The sequence below is a fragment of the Anguilla rostrata genome, chromosome 3, assembly GCF_018555375.3.
Source record: "Anguilla rostrata isolate EN2019 chromosome 3, ASM1855537v3, whole genome shotgun sequence".
NCBI lineage: Eukaryota > Metazoa > Chordata > Actinopteri > Anguilliformes > Anguillidae > Anguilla > Anguilla rostrata.
In genome coordinates this window covers 66004225-66018586 of record NC_057935.1, presented here as the reverse complement: position 1 = coordinate 66018586, position 14362 = coordinate 66004225, and the positions used below count along the sequence as shown (strand labels likewise).

General features: G+C 48.4%; 1 protein-coding gene and 1 long non-coding RNA gene across 3 annotated transcripts in view; one reads left to right on the top strand and one right to left on the bottom strand.

Annotated features, from left to right (window-relative positions):
- Positions 1-14362, bottom strand: part of aff2 (AF4/FMR2 family, member 2) — a 175809-nt gene that overhangs the window by 145475 nt on the left and 15972 nt on the right. The gene's annotated exons all lie outside the window — the stretch shown is intronic.
- LOC135251691 (uncharacterized) lies at positions 6537-9031 on the top strand. Its single transcript, XR_010329188.1, has 2 exons — positions 6537-7051; positions 8326-9031. It is a non-coding gene; the product is annotated as an uncharacterized LOC135251691 (long non-coding RNA).

The window sequence follows — 14362 nt, the reverse complement described above, 5'->3', positions numbered from 1 at the left end:
TTTATGAAACTGTGAGGCAAACCAGTTCTTCAGAGGACACGGCTACTTGCAGAGGACATTAATCATTAATACGAGCAGGGATGATGCATACCAGGAAGATACAGCTGTTTGTTCACGCTACACTCGGCTCATCGGCTAACTGACAGCAAAGTCATCCGAGGGGGTGAAATGACCCCAAATGCCCACGAGCTGTACGCTCCCACTCAGGAGCATTCGTCTCAGTGAAATCACCCGACATGCACGAAGGCCTCTCGCCTGATTGGGTTCTTTTTTTTGACTCAACCGCGGACGTCAAACACGTTTCGAAATTTAAGGCGCAAGCAGGAGCCCACCCCACGCTGTGCCCCCCAAACCCCACTCCCCCCCAACCCCAAAAATTATACAAGATGACAGAATAAAAAAAGAGCAGTTTGGCTCAGATTGTACTCAGACTCAATTACAACGCGATACATCCTGCGGGAGAAAAAAGTAGGTGGGGTAAAAAAAAAAGAAAAAAAAAAGAATGGAGCAGACTGATTGCCTACGGAGGAAAAGGAGGAGAGAGAGAGAGAGAGAGAGAGAGGAAAAGAAGGAGAGCGGCTGATTGTGACCGGGTTATTGCCGCAGCCCGTGAATCAGATCGGCCCGGCGGAGGACGCCGATGAAACGCCGGGCCCTCTGGGCGCTAATCTGCTGTAAAGCCTGGGGGTCAAAGGTCAGGCCCGGAGCCAGACGCCGCCGCCGCCGCCGCATCCCCGTACGTCGCTGCCAAGCCCCTCCGACCCCCCCGGGGAACGCCGTGCCAGAGCTCGATAGCGACCGTCGCTAATCTATGGATAAGGGCGAACTCAGTCACTCGTCTCTCTGTTTCAAAAGAAGCTTCTTCTTCTTCCTTTTTTTTTTTTTAGCAGTTCTCCTCTAAGGGCACCGACGCCTGTCCCTCCGCTCGGCACAAACACTACCACAGATTTGTTTTCGCGACATCGCATAAACACAGTCGGAAAATATTACATACTTAGCAGACAGACAGCCTCGTCCGGGGGAAAGCTAGTGCGTACGGAACAGGCGTTTGACGGTTATCCGTTTGTACATCTATAGATTTACTGAAGTGTGCTTCCTCAGTAGCGAGCTCCTCGCATGGGACTCAAACCAAATCTAAATCAAAATCAAATCTTAAGGCTGTAATTTCAATTCTTCAAACGGCGCATCACACAGCCACACTGTGTCTACATTAGCTGCTCTGTTTTCTCTATTAAAATCCCTGAGCAATAACTACAATGCACAGGCTCGCCTGTAAAATAATCCTTTGAATTATAATGCTGTAAAGTGCGGCATGTCAACACTTTATGAGGTGAGGATTCTCCTGTTAAACAAGTGATAAGGGAACAACAGCTGCCTGCATGCAAATTGGTAAGTACAGTGCACAGATATGTCAAGACTATAAAAATCACATTTTAAAAAAAATCCTTGGTCTCAAGATCAGATAAGTTTTATTTTCTCTGGCCTTTTTGGTAATCCCCTCACACTAAGCATACCCGCTACCTCAGAGAGTGAAGCTTTCAAGAACAGTCAAAATTGTTTCCTTAAGCCAAAAAGATATGAACCGGGGCTGTTCATATTAGGCCTTGACCACTTTGCAGGCCACTTTGCCCTCCAGCGCCCCTAGTGGTGAACGTACATTCCCACCAGAGCAGTGCTTTTCACTTCAACTTCCAAGTGCCTCAAGTGGTCCTAGCAGCAGGACCTGTTCAGTCAGCCAGGCTGTCAGTCTGCGAGACCGTGAGCGAGTGCACTAGAGAGTTAGGTGCTCTAACGTTCGCAGGGGCGTCTCCCCCAAGCCTCAGCCAAAAATCACAACCTGTTTGCTCATTTTTATAGTAATTGCTTTAACAGGCCTGCCACGCTATCTCTTCATCCTCTAATAAAATCAGGCATAAAAACCAGAATGCTCCTCTTCAGCTCTAGCTCCCACTGTTTTCATTGCTGCCGTGCCAGTTTTGAATGTTACCCAATTTATTTCCCAGGAGCCCTAGCAAATAAAAACACAGATCTGCAATTATTTTTCTAGAGCAAGATTTACAGTATTGTTTCATTGCATTATTAGGGCGGGCGGCATAGTTGGCTGCCAAGCACTGAGAGCATTTTTTTTCATGACCTTATTAAGTTCTACATTGGCCATAGTCAGGTACTAAAAACAGTCGGTCGACACCCTGAGACTCCATAGCGAAAGCTATCAGAAATGGGAGATGTCAGTCTTCTGCAGGGTAATGTCCACCGCATGGGGTAAAGCAAGCTGTTAAGGAGGAACATAAGTGTCACTGATGGGAGTTTCAAATCAACCATTTAAGCCAAGCTGGCTTAGAGGGAAATCACTCGAGTCTCTACTCCTGTTGGCAATAGCAAGCTACGTGATTTGTGTTGACGTTCAAAAATGGAAAGGAAAAAAAAATCAGTCCAGCTGCAGGGGAAAGAACAAAAAAAATGTTTATAAACTGCACACGAAATGTTATAAACACTAAACTATACACATGGGGTTATAGTTAATAACTGCTTTTTATTAATTATTCACCAACTTTAAAAAAAGGACCTCTCTTGCATTTAATTGCTTGCGAGTGGCTAGTATCCTATGGGATTGGGAAGCTATCAATATAAATTTTGCTTCAAAATAAATTAAACGGGAAAGAGAATATTATAATATGCATCCTATCGTATTCTGTGTTTAAAGATTCATATTATTTAAGTTGCAGTAGCAGCATCTGCTGAATCACGGAAGCTGTAAGCCCTAGTAGCAGCCCTGTATTTCAGAGTATTCATAATAATAGTCAGAACTGATATTATTAATGGTAATTAAAGGAAATTATGCAAAATTGACATCATGTGTATTAAATAGCTCATAGTGTACTTGCGTCTGTGTGCAATGTATTTGCAGTATACCTAATGGTTAAAAGGCAGGGTATAATTGTACATCCTGGATTACTAAGGGGTTATCGGTTCTGTCTGTAGGAATTCTCTAATGTACATGGGCGGACCAATCATGGGTGTTTTATGGCTGTATTCGTTTTCTGTTGAACCCATTTCTCAGATATGGAAAGACTGTGTCAGCATGGACGCAGAAGGCATCGAACAAAAGTACTTGCGACATTTTCTGCTGGACACCAGCCAAACACATGCAGGCTCTCACACACACACACCCCACACTCACACACAAACACACACACACACACACACCCACACACACACACACACACACACACACACACACACACACACACATCCCAGGAACAAAGAATACCAATGGACAGGCACTTTATCAAGAGAGAGGAGGAGGACAAAAAGGAGATTAAAATTACAGGGCAGACCCTCCACCTTCCGCCACACATGGACTGATAATCCCACAACAAAAGCCGCCGCAACAAAATGGGCTCGTTACCCTCAACCCCCTCCTGCTCCGGCTAATTGTGGACACTCACAAATCAATTTTCAACCGCCAAACTGACAGGGCGTAGCTGTTTAAACAAATCGATGCTGCCTCATGCTGTTGTCTGGTGGTCTTCCTCCTGAATCGCCATCGACAAGACCCGAAGACCGCGTTCTGAAAACAGTCCATCCACCGTTCCACCACTAGCATTCCCCGTGTTATAATCTGCATGTTATATTGGCAGTGCTAAGCAACTGGCAATATCCATGATCTATCAGCCAATCACAGACCTTGGAGCCTTATTAATAATACGTTGAGCTGCGATTCGTTAAAGTAAGCAACTCTACATCATAGCCTGTGAACAGCGAGGGCTACACTTAACCAACGTGGTAGCGTACAGAGGGTATAAAGCCAGATAGGCTGACGTAGGCAGGCAAGTAAATGAATGCTGGACCAGACCCATTTCAGGTCTATCGTTACACAAACGTTCCGCAATTTTACTCCCATCTTTTGTCTGTCTCCTGCTCTGATTTCATGGCGTTTTGGCAATTCCATTAATTTTCCAGGGGGGGGGGTTAAGCTTGCGCCACTCCGGCCCTGTCCGTTGCCGAGTGACTCTGGAACTACCCGGCGGTTAATGCAGGGCTTTACGGTTGGTGAACTCGGTACACTTGGGGGTGGGGGGGGGGCGGCTCCCGCTCACACTTATCGCCGCCTCGCAGCGAATGGCCAGGATCCGTGCCATTAGCCAAGCAATCACAGCCCCGGCAGGCCCGGCTCTCAGCTCGTAGCTCGCTCGCGTGCGTGTGCGTGCGGCAGACTTCCGGAATACGGGCCTTAAGGGGGTCAAGGGGGGCCCCTGTTCAAACGTGGGCTGGAACCAGAGCGGCTCGTAAGCAGCGTCCTTTGTTCTACGGTATATCCGTGTAGCAGCTAGCCGCGGAAAAATGGCCCGATGCCCGACTATCTGCCGTGGTACCAGAAAAAAAAAGAAGAGAAAATAAATGGACGACACACCCGCACACATTCCGTGTGGAATAGCCGCTTTGCTTTTTAAAGCTAGTGACAATTAACTTCAAATTTGGAGACGGTGTATTAGTAAGTTATCAAATTGGGCTAATTGTCTTCATGCTATTTATTCTGGAAAGTCTGCACTATGAGCGAGCTTGAACAATGTGAACAATTTAGATTACTATTCAGACTAATAATGAAAAACATTTGTGCACGGCATATTATTATGAATGCAAAGTCCCAAGGACTCAATTCTAAAACAGTCACCTCTGCTCGCTTATTTCCAATGGCCACTCCAGTGTGGAGAGCATAGAAAAGCTTCCAGCAAGCTAGAAAATGGTTATTTCAATTAGCATATGATCATAAAAGCAAAAAATTCTAACTGCTTTCCCATCCATAAAAAAAAGAAATAGGACTATATGAGGGGAAAAAAATGATAATACAATTTAGGTCTCCTGCTGCATTAACTCTTCCCCGGTTTCCATGGCAACCCGCTCCTGGCCCAGACACTGTGATGGGTGGGGGGGTTGGGGGGGGGGCCTCCAAGGACATGCTGGTTGCGAGAGCTCAAGCAGTGCACAAAGCCAGGGCCAATGAGCTTCAGGAGCTCCCAGCATTCCGGGGGTTAAGACCGTTAGTCGCGCCTCAGCATGTAGATGAGACCCTGTCTGGCTTACCCCCGCCCACCCCCCCAAAAAAAGATGGTCAAAGGCAGAGCTAAATGAACAAAACAAAACATTAGTACAGGCAAGGGGGGGGGGGGGCATGAAGAGTCTCAGTAACCAAAAAACATAAATCAATTCTTTTTTGGAATGAGCCAATCAGCACCGCACAGGACAAGTGTGTGATCACTATTGTCCATCATAAACGGTGAATGTTTCAGGATGTGACATTGTGATCTGAATCAACCACAGCCCCTGAACTTGATTTTCCAGCATACTAAAAAGACATTGTAAAACACCGGCAAACAAATAAATCATCCGCATGACATAGTTTTCCTGAGCTCCACAAACAATTCTGAGAACAGAAAAACAACACGAGCCCTCATCGAGAAATTTCATAGTGAGTATCATTTGAGAATCAAACAAGCTTTCAGTGCCCTATCATGCCAATAATATTCTAATCCCGTTTAATCATCTACTGCTCATAATAACCACCAAACAAATTACTTAGATTCAATAAACTGTTCACGGCTGTACATCTCTAGAGGTACAATTGGTTTATTTTGTGTAATGGAAGTTAGAACAATCTATTCATGTAAATCCAGTGAATACAGTTAAGACACTCGGGATAATAATAATAATAATAATAATAATAATAATAATAATAATAATCAGTGGCAGTTCAGTAATTATTGCCATGGTTGCAAGCACTGTGGTATTGTGACAGTGCTCTTATGCGTTAATAGTATATTCATCAATGTCAATATGTAGCCTATCCTTATCAGAAAATCATGTCAGCATAGCAAACTTGTTTAATCTGTTGTTTTTGCGATTAGCCTTTATGCTTTGGCACTCTGAACAGAAAAGTAGGCTAATTATAGCCAGGACTCCCCTCCCGTGCCGTATAAGCCCCCGGCACTGACCGTGGGAGAGGCTGAGACTCACAAGCCCCTGGTGAGCCAAGGACGCCGGTTAAAGTTCAGTCGCCAGATAGTCCGTCTTGCGCGGAGATAATGAGGAAATACAGCCCGGTTCAGGCCGTCCCACCCGAGGAAGCAGCCAATCGGATGCTCTCCACGCATCGAGAGAGAAAGATGGCAGGGCCTCGTTGCCTGTTGAACCCGCGTTTGGCACTGTGTAATGAACTGCAGGCAGAGGCCCAGAAGGAGGCTCGCCGGAGAGGAAATTTACGAGGCAACTAAACATAGTTCAGTCACTAAGGACGGCGACTGCCATGTCTTAAAACTGACATCACCACGCACGCCATCGCAGGGTTACAGTGTGGCGCGCTTATCGCTTTGGACGTTCTGTGTCGTTTAATGTTTAACACTTTCCACAGCACCGTCTGTCTGCCACTGCAGTAATGTCATATTATGAGTTATGAGTTTTTTTTTTCTTTTTTTTGCAGCAATTCATGACCAGTATCATTTTATGGAATCATGACTTCAACCAACTGAATCCTTGTACGGGGACCAAGGGGCAAATAAGCAGAAGAGCAGGGCGTAGAGACTGTTTCTGTCAGACTTTGATAAAAAAAGTGCATCTTTATCCCATTTTGCAGCCCAACCATCCTCAACACCCTCCCTACCTATCTGCTCATTTTTATTTTTTATTTATTGCATGATCCCTTGGATGTTTGTCGAATGAAAACAAGTCACTTATAGCAAGTGGAGCCACAATGTTAACATCACATTGAGCAGCTGCACATCTACCTGGGGGGAGAACTGAGTCAACCATGGGGGTGGGATCGAGAGAATGTATCCAACAGACCAGATGCTGAGCCACCTGGATCGCGACCCCGTCGAACGCAAGGGGTCATGGCCGGCGTAGTCAAGCGTGCTGGCGGAGACACGGACGCACGGAGAAAGGAAACGCAGCCAGAACACGTCAGCGTCCCCGAGCCCTTCCGTGGTCTGACGGGAGACCGTCCGCCCTCCGGGGGGAACCCGTTCGGGAGATAACGGAAGACAACGTTAAGCAAGTAAATGAGCACGGCGCTACGTCTTCTGCGATCTTCTGCGATAGCACCGCGAACGAAATGTATTTCCCTCCTGGCTATAATATAAATTATACAATTATCTGATTATGGACTTAATTATGCTTATTAAGTGCATGCTTGTTTGTGGCTGCTGTACTAATCGACTCACCACTTGAAGAGCTGTTGTTCCTCTAGAATACCTTTACTACAGATTAACTATATACACATGCACGCACGCATGCAAGCACGCACACACACACACACACAATCAAATGACTGATACCTCACACACACACACACGCACACACACATACTACTCAGCCATCCTCCTCACTACTAAACCCAAAGCTGTACCCCTGCTAAACTCAAACAGGAAACTGTGCTAAAGGGAGTCGAACCAGGAAGTGGGTGAACTGGGACTCACATTTACTAAGAGGCTCATGCAGTGGCCCAAGGGCAGGGGAGGCCTGAGCGAGGATCTCTCTCTCCCTCCCCATCCCGTTCCCAGCATCTCAGCCGCGTGTCAGTCAGTAAACAGACGCTTCTGTTTCGGGACCCTGAACCTTGACTTATCTGACTCGATCTAACCCAGGGTGTATTTCACTCAAGCCTTCCATATCCATCCATACTCGAAAACAAATAACTACTGAAGACACAAGGGGCTCTTCACAACCACACCACAGCACTGCCACATAATAGTCGTGACATAAAAGGTACTACCATGTGATCGTTATATATTGCTTAAGTGACTCCCTCTACAACGCCTAAAATGATAAGAAAGACAGTTCCTCTTCCCCATTTCCCAACATGAAGTCGTCGCATAAAAAAAAAAAAAAACAACTGCCACAGAACAACATCTCATTGAGAAGAAGCCAGAGAGAAAAAAAAATTTCCTACGGTATAAAAAGCTCACCTACTGGCATGCTTCTTCTTCTACTCTTTGTGGGGGAATAATTACATCACTCTGTACTGTTCAAAAACCACTGGGGCTGATGGCTCTCAAGTCCCACTGCATTCATTTTAAACGCACATCATGCATTGCCTGAGCACGGCCAAGATCATCACGCCCTTTTAATCAACGCTTTTTTCTCTCTCTCCCTCTCTCTCTTCCCTCTTTCTCTCTCTCTCACTCTCTCTCTCCCTCTCTCTCTCCCTCTCTCTCCCTCTCTCTCTCTCTCCCTCTCTCTCCCTCTCTCTCTCTCACTCTCCCTCTCTCTCTCTCTCTCTCTCACTCTCTCTCTCTCTCTCTCTCTCTCTCTCTCTCTCTCTCTCTCCAGCGGCTGCTGAGTGTCTGAGTGGGGGGATCTGCTACTTGAATCCATCACTCTTGTCAGCCCCGGCCCCGGAGTTGGTTCACATCTGCTAGTTAAACGAGGCTCTTTGATTCCATTTGCGGTGCGCGGAGCAGAATAAACTTTCCCTTTTACCTCATTATGCGATCTGACCACTTGAGCATTGTAAATTCTAGAAAGAATTAATTGGAAGAAAAGGCCGGGTTTTACGAGTCCTCGCAGATCGGGGACGCTCTCTGAGCGTAACTCGTGACATTGTTACTCCTTTTGTTCCGCACTACGAGACATTTTACCGCCATTGTTTGTATTTTTCTATTATTCTGCTTTTGGCCTCAGATTCATAACAGTGTAGGCAAAATTAATCATAAAATTACACTGATGAAAGGCCATTTGACAAATTGAAAGAGTAAGACGTTGGAGAAGTGCAATGAATTTGTTCAGACATTGTTATATAAAATGTCAATTACCAGATTTTTGTTTTAACATGTTTTTTTTTTTTTTTGTTGTGCACGCTGGCTATATTAATACTGGAGCTACATTATAATTAATATGGCACATCTTGGAGACATGCCAAGCAGAAGTAGGATGTTTATATCTAAGGTGGATTTAATCGCAGCCTGCATTATCTGCCGAGCTTGCTAGCTTTGCCGCTGGACTGCTTCAGCTAAGGCTAAACAAATAAATGAGAAAATAAACAGTGGCCCCCTTGTTGACCTAAATGGCGAGAACGTTCTCCTCAGTGTTACAGCGAAAAAAAGTCTGAGACCACACCCTTCAGTCGGCTTTAAGCAGTAACTCCACTGAGTTCAATCACCGTTCAACACAAAGTGGTAAACACCGCAGCTGAAGAGGAAGTTGTTCTATCGCTTAAACATCCCAAACAAGAGCTTGTCATTACTAGGCAATGCGCACAGACTTTGTTCCTTTCTGTGGGGCACGGCCAGGAGTCGGTCGGTGTAATTAAGGGATGCACGGCAGGGGAGCGCCCGTGTTATGGAAACAGGAGGGACGGGCACTGGGCCGCCTACTCCACCTCTGTAATTTGATAAGCCCCTTACATACCTTTTGTTTTCCTCTTATACCGGTAAGCACGGCAGTGTGTTCACGCCGACGGGCTGCAGGACAGGGTAATCACTTCCAAGAACTACTGCTATTATGGGCTATAACGGGTCACGGTTTCCAGCGGAGCGCTACGCTATAATGAAAGTTTCGCCGATTCCTTTTATTGAAAAATAGGGCTAACATGTAGATTCAGCACACTGCGTCACAAGCAGGCAGGCAATTATCACACAGGATCATCGACGTATGACTGAGTGGTTTTTCAACAGAGCGACGCAGAACAGAAAAGCAGAAAACAGGAACTGCAGTTTCCACTTCCTACTACAGAACTGACTGTTGTTGTTTTTTTTTTTGTTTTTTTTTAAAGCCTGTTCTATGTGACCGTGCATGAGGACATTTGAGGATATCATAACGTGCTCAGATTATATCAGAGGCAGCCCAATTCAGCCAAAGGCGCTGGCACTCAGTCGTTTCTCTGCGGCGTGACTGATAGACGCGCGTACGGATTTTGGTAGCGAGGACCCCCGCGGGCCCTGCCGCAATTGGAATCGTTAAACGCGGCGGATGTCCTTGATGTGTTCATCAAGGCGGGGCCGCCCCGCACCCCCTCCAGCAGGCGGGAGCCTCGCCGGCGCGGTGTTAGCATCGCGCGGGCTACGTTAGTTAGCAATGCGGCGCGCTCGCCCGGCGAGGGAGGGATGTCTCGCAGCTGCCGACAGCGTGTTGTGAGAAGAAAAAGGGGTGGGGGGGTTGTGGGGGGGCAGGGCGGGGGGCTTTGTAACCAGCGGTGCTCCCGGCTTGGGATGACAGAATTTGCATGGGCTTGGTATCGTTGCCCACCCCCCCCCCCACTCACGGGGGTGGGCAGTCTGTTCCGCGGAGAGAGGACAGCGCAGGCAGGAGCCGTCTCCACGGGGCTGTCAAGACAAGCCACTGTTGGACCTCAGCAGCACATCCTAGGGCTTCTCCTGTATCAGGCTCTGGAGAGCAATTTAAACGCTGAATATTTAATGCGATGCTCGCTCTGAAAGTTGCCACTCGTTGCAGCTAGATGAGCACCTTGGGGGGGGTGGGGAGGAGGGGGGGGTGGACTTGCTTTGTGGTAAGAATGGATGTCAGCCGCACGATACCCACACCACAAACAGGGGCAAAGACGTGGGATTAATTAAACAGGCTGGATATTAAAGTGATGACTTAATGTAATGGAGGACACACAGCCAAGAGAGTACACTGTCTGCAAGCGAACAATGACACACATCCAGGCCAGGAAGATGCATATGCTTCATTCATCAATTAATTCTGTTACTGCTCTATAAGACTCTATTGTCTTCATGGTGCAGTCAGATCCACATTTTGTACAATACATTCATTCATTCATTCAGTCAAACTTTATTTAGTACTCAGAGACACATTTTGAGGGATCAGTGCCCTCTTTTTCAAGAGTGCTGAGTTTACAGACAAAACACAATAAACATACTATTTACAGAACACAAAAATAAAACAAAAAATAAGAAAGGTAATGCAACATTAATTAACATTAATGAAAACATTTTTTATCAGAGTCCTGAAAAGACCAATAGGTAGCAAAGCATTGAGTTTCAGGGGACTGTTGCAGTTAATTCTAAAGTGTGTGGAGCACAATATCTAAAGGCAGATTTCCCCAATTCTGTATGAATTGCAGAATTACTGAACACTTGACCTCATATTTCCTCCCCCCAGTCTCAGCAGCCTGTCTCTCACCCCCCCCCCCCTCCCCCATAGGGCCTGTGTCTCAGCTGCAGTACAGCAGGACTGGAAAGTACGTGCAGAAGAAGGAGTCCGTGCTGTTTGCACACGCCGCTGTGGAGGCTCAAAGTGCACGCAGTGTAACTGCACCGAGACCTTTCCCCGCCGCCCTGGTTAACCACAGCAGCTGCAGCGGAGGGGATGGTGAAAACGTGACTTTGTCCAGCGTCACAACAAACACGTACTTCCACCATTTTTGGCCACTTCCGAGTATCGGGTCACAAACAGAACTGAGCGGAGAGATTGGTCTCAGCCTGGGCTGGAGGGTGATTGCAGATTATGCAAATTTGACTAAAAAACCCTGGCTATAGTGAGGTATTAATGTCATTTAGCTTTCCTCTGTGTCCGTGGCACGAGGACCGAATGGATTATTTTAGGTCAATATGAGAAAGCTATTAGTCAGGCAAGCAGAGAACTGCAGCAGTATTTAAATCTCTCTCTCTCGCTCTCTCTCTCTCTTTCTATCAAGCATTCACACACACACAAACACACACACACACACACGCAAACACGCAACACACACACACGCAAACACAACAAACACACACACAAACACACACACGCGCACGCTCAGATGAGCGTGCTTGACGTCGCTCGTAAAGTGTGTCAGTGTTCGCGTCGCACAAAGAGCCTCAGTCACTTCACCCCCCCACTCCAGGCCACTGACAGCGAGCGTAAGCAGGTACTTGGCGAAGACTTACGCGGCGCGAGGGCTAGCGTTTCTGGCCGGGCGCTAACGCACGAAGAACAATCCCTCTCGCACACACCGGGCCACGTCGGAAAACGGAAAACCCTCCAGCGCGCGCGATGTCCAAGGCCTTTCAACGACACAGCGGTGCCGCTAAATCTGCCAAGTCCTCCCGCCTCCACATCGACCGCTCCGGAAACACATAACACCCGAACACACGGCCATCCATTCTGGGTCATACCCGCTGTCACTTCAACAGCAAGTCAACTACAAATCGACCGAGTAATTGATTAATCGACTGACTGATCGATTGTTTGATTGACTGATTGATTGATTGATTTGAGCGTATTAACGGCTAGGCTGAGAAACTGATTATGCAAAGATCGCAATCGTCAGACGGTTTCTTCCGTTGGAGAGCAGACGTTTGCTGTCGCTCTGTCCCAGAGCCCTACGTCCTGGCTTCCTGTCTGTCCCTGGTGGCATCCGATCTGCCGCTCACCGTCCTCTGACACCACTTCCTGCGCCGATCCGATGCTAACTGTGTTAATATACACCGCATACGTCCACATTCATTCCACATAAATACCCAGGGCAAGAATGCATGGTTGAAGCCAATTGATTTTCCAATAAAATCACCATTATCAAAATAATAAAATGCAATTTATGGTCCCTCCCCATTATTTCGCAGCAAAACAGCGGCCAATGGTTAATTACACACAGTTGGGTTTGATATATTCTAGCAAGAGGCACCTTCGGTTTTCTTCTGTTGAGGGTGTTTTCTGTGTGTAATTATATGGAGTAATGGGTACATAACCCTGCTGTAAAGGAGATTGCTTTGCCTCGTGAGCGAGACAGCCCAGAGAGCCGAGAATGTTTCTTTTTATTTGATGGCCATGACGGAGTATAATCGGACAGAAATCCTTTGATAGTCCGCTGACTTCAAACGGAAAAAAGCAAACATAACACAAAACAAACTGATTCTTATCGATGTTACATTTAAGGCCCTGCGCGTCTGAAATAAACGTTATTGCTGAACTGTTCTGTAGTTCTCGGTCATCGCTTGCACGTTAATTCCATCAGCCATTGCAGTTGTCTATAACAATTGTTATTGAAACAAAGAGGGATTTTGAGAGATGCAGATAATAAATCCTAATGAAAAAGCTCTGTCATTAATGTACACACTGCACTGCGTGGACATGTGGCCTTCGTCTGATCTTCAAAGTAACTTATCTTTGGATATCCAGGAAACAAAAGGCATATGTTAGCGGTCAGACAGTAAAGCGCAGTTTATTTTCCGTGTTTGTGAAATACCCCAGGCTCACAGTATACAGACGATAGAGGAACACAGCCCTATGAATGGTGCCCCCGGTGGCCGGGATGCAGCACTGCACCTGGCGGGGTGCTGAATGGGCGAATGAGAGAAACGGGGCGGTACCGGTTCCGGTAGCGGAGAGGCGTCAGCGCGTGACTCCCAGGCTGCTGCAGCTTGCCCTCCCACACCCTCCCTCAGCCCACCCCAGCAACCATCCCCCACCCCCCCAACACACACGCCTGCCAGCGCTCCGTTATCTGCGCCGCCCGCGATCGGCTCTCTCGCCACCGCCTAGCGCTCCCGCGCCCCGCACACCGAGCGGGCGTCCTGCAGAGCGCTGATACCATTCAGGTGCCGTCGGGGGAGACGCCGCGGAGGAGCGCCGTGAAAAACGCTCTCATGCAGAACCTCGGATCAAAGGGAGCCGTGAAACCCGCCCGCCACACCAGCCCCCACCAGCCCCCAGCAGCACCCGAGCAGCACTCCACCAGCCCCCCTCCAGCCCCCCACCAGCCCCTCACCAGCCCCCCTCCAGCCCCCCAGCAGCCCCCCAGCAGCACCCCACCAGCCCTCCTCCAGCCCTCCTCCAGCCCCTCACCAGCCCCCTCCCGCCCCCCAGCAGCACCCGAGCAGCACTCCACCAGCCCCCTCCAGCCCTCCTCCAGCCCCTCACCAACCACCCTCCAGCCCCCACCAGCCCTCCTCCAGCCCCTCACCAGCACCCCACCAGCCCCCTACAGCCCCCACCAGCCCTCCTCCAGCACCCCACCAGCTCTCCTCCAGCACCCCACCACCCCCCCTCCAGCCCTCCTCCAGCCCCTCACCAGCACCCCACCAGCACCCCAGCAGCCCCCTCCAGCCCCTCACCAGCCCCCACCAGCACCCCTTCCAGCCCCCCACCAGTCCCCTCCAGCCCCCACCAGCCACCCTCCAGCCCCCCACCAGCCCCCACCAACCCTCCACCAGCCCCCACCAGCACCCCCTCCACCCCAGCGCAGGCACAATCCCGCTGACGCTCCGATTCAGCCGCTGAAAGTCACAGCATTCCCGGAAATGGGCCCCCGCGACACTGACACCACAGGCTGGAGAGTCCGGTACAACATTACACGCCCATTAAACGGAAGCCAGGCGTGGACACTTATTTAGATCAATTGATTTCTATCTGAAATAAAAGCTCT